This window comes from Eriocheir sinensis, chromosome 32, assembly GCF_024679095.1.
Source record: "Eriocheir sinensis breed Jianghai 21 chromosome 32, ASM2467909v1, whole genome shotgun sequence".
Taxonomy (NCBI): domain Eukaryota; kingdom Metazoa; phylum Arthropoda; class Malacostraca; order Decapoda; family Varunidae; genus Eriocheir; species Eriocheir sinensis.
The window spans coordinates 2,467,314-2,470,404 of record NC_066540.1 but is presented as its reverse complement, the minus strand read 5'-3'; positions in this window follow the sequence as shown (position 1 = coordinate 2,470,404).

Sequence of the window (3,091 nt, the reverse complement as noted above, 5' to 3'; positions counted from 1 at the left end):
AAACCACAAGCGAACACACACCAAACACGTGTCGGGAAATCACAGGCAACACACAAGGTCCACAAGCGAGAACACACAAACGCAATCCCAAGAGCACAACGAAAACACAGGGCAAGCGATGTTGTGGAGCGCAGCGGGGTGAGGTCACGACCTTCTCTCAGCAGAGATCGGGTGTTTTTGCGTGTGATTTGGCTGCTTCTAAGTGTACTGCGTGTGTTTCAGTGTTTTGAGTGTGCTGTTTTGTTTCCGGTGTTTTTGCGTGTGATTTGGCTGTTTTTCGAGTGTTCTGCGTTTCGAGTGTGTTGTGTCTCCAGTGCTTTTGCGTGTGATTTGGCTGTTTATAGTGCTGCCTGTGGTTGCCTCTGTGATTTGTGTTTCCGGTGTTTTTGCGTGATCTGGCTGTTTCGGGTGTTCTGCGTGGGTTTCAGAGTGATTCAAGTGTGTTGTGTTTCCGGTGTTTTTTGTGTGATTTGGCTGCTTTCAGTGTTTTTTCAGGTGTTTACGAGTGACTTGAGGTGTTTTAGTCGTGCTTGTGCTTGGGTTTCTGTGTGTGTCCTGAGTGTGACTTTGTGTTCCTGAGTGTGTGATTTGGGTGTGTCGACAACCCACTTTGAATTCTGAGGACAATCTGCTCTCCTCACTACACCTCTTTAACCTAGGATTAACACTACACCCCTCCCTCACCCTAAGCCCCCCACCTCGCTCACCTCACATCCCTTTTGCTCCCTCCTCATCCCCTAGAGGATTAGCCCTTCCTACCTCCTCACCTCCACATACCTCTAAGCCCTCCCTCACTCCTCCACCTCACATCCCCTATTTACCCATCCCTTCACCCACCTTACTCCTCTTTCTTAACCTTCTTGTTCTCACACACCTCACTCACCTCATCCCTTCCCTTCTCCTCTCCCCCTTACCTCTTTTAACCTCCTCTCACTCATCTCACCTCCTCCCACATCCCTCACATGACCACTCACCGCCACTTCCTCCCCTCTACTCACCTCACATCCCTTCCTCCTTCTCCCTCTCTTTCCTCCTCACCTATTTCCTAACCCTCACTCAACACACTCACTCTCCACGCCTCCCCTTTACTCACCTCACATCCCTCCCCTCTCTCCCCTCTCATCTCCACCTATTTCCCTTCCCTCCCTCCCTCCTTCCTCTCACTCACACCACCTCACGCCTCTCTTTACTCACCTCCTCACCTCTCATCCCTCCTCCTCTCTCTCACACCCATTTTACCCCTTTCCCTCCTGATCTCACACACCCTTTTTCTTTACTCACACCTCATCCCTTCCTACTCCTCCTCTCTCTCACTTTTCCTCCATTACTAAACTACCTCTCACACCTCACCCCTTTCTAATCCCTTCACTTTGTGTTTTTATCTCTTTCATTTCAGCTAAGATGGCACCTAAGAAGTGCAGTACTTGTAACGGTAGCTTCTCAGCTCACTTTTTTACAGGGCGTTCTGCTGTCTGTCGACTGTGTCTGTCCAGGCAGCATCTCGAGACAAGACTGCAGGAGCAGGAAGAGAAGATGGAAGAAGGCCAGAATAAAATAATGGAGCTTTCTCTCACCAGGCAGCATCTCGAGACCAGACTGCAGGAGCAAGAAGAGAAGATGGAAGCAGGTCAGAATAAAATAATAGAGCTTTCTCGCACTGTTGCCTCCTTGCAGGAATTCATCCAGGCTAACGTTGCTGTGGTGCCAAACCCTTCTCCAACCGCCCCCTTGCCCTCAGCGGTACCGTCGACACCAGCGGACAACACCACGCAACGGGAGGATGCTAGTGGCACCGACCATGATGGCTTCACCGCCGTGAATGGAGGAGCCAAGCCAGCCAGACAAGCGATTTATCCTGTTCATTGCTTCAACAGGTTTGCCATTCTGGAGGAGGAGGACGAGCAGGAGAGCACCTTCCTGGTGGGTGACTCCATGATTCGCCAGCAGGTCGTTGAGTTCTGCGGCAGAGTTCCTCGTCGAAGACGGAACTATTGCTATCCTGGTGCTGGGATCGACGACATAACTGCTGCTCTTGAGGAGATCTCCCCCCAGGCTACTAATGATTCACTGTTTGTTATCCACACAGGTACGAACGACGTCACCACGACCCGGTCTGAGGAACTCCTGGAGAAGTACCGTAGGCTCATCCAGCAGTATAAGACTAAATCCCTAACATTTTGATTTCAGGAGTTCTACCACGGACTTGGGCGGAGCGACTTTTTCAGTAAGGCCTTCAGCCTAAACAACCGCTTACAGACTCTTTGCAGGGAGCTTGACGTGGGTTCCTAAACGCATGGGACAATTTCTATGGACAAAATGAACTTTTCCACAGGGACGGATTGCACCTTTCTCCCATCAGGGCAGCCAGACTCAGGCTCCTCAACGAAGCAGTGCGTGTCATCCGAGCAAAAACGAGTCACGGCCACGTCCCTCCACCCCGCCCGTGTAAATAGACGCCGTGCATCGCAACAAACCCGTAACCGTGATCCCGCAAGTACCACCACCTGTATTACCAAGCCTCTAGATAACTTAAAAATCCTTAGTTTCAATGCGCGTAGCCTAAGAAACAAATTTGATGAACTGAGATGTCTTGCTTTAACAGAAAATTTTGACATAATTGCTATAACCGAAACATTTATCGACACCACAAATATTGATTTAAGTTCCGAATACAACATAGATGGCTACAGACTCTTCAACAAAGATCGTGTAAACCGTAGAGGCGGTGGCGTCGCCCTTTATGTCAAAAAAGCTATTTGCAACCCACCGACAAAACACCTGGAAACAGTAACGTTGAACATTTGTGCGTGCGAGTAAACATTGCAAAAGTCAATTTAAATATATCTGTCACCTACAGACCTCCCGGGCATTCACTCGATGACGACCTTGAAATGTACAGCGTCTTAAGGCAGTCACTTAATAACAACGACTCACTGATATTAGGAGACTTTAACCTCCCCCATATCGACTGGGCGACACTGTCAGGTACAGAAGGCGAGTCACATAGAATGATCGAATTTCTAGAAGAAAATTATCTAAGCCAAATGGTTTCTGAGCCAACTCGACAAAATAATATACTCGACCTTGTTAT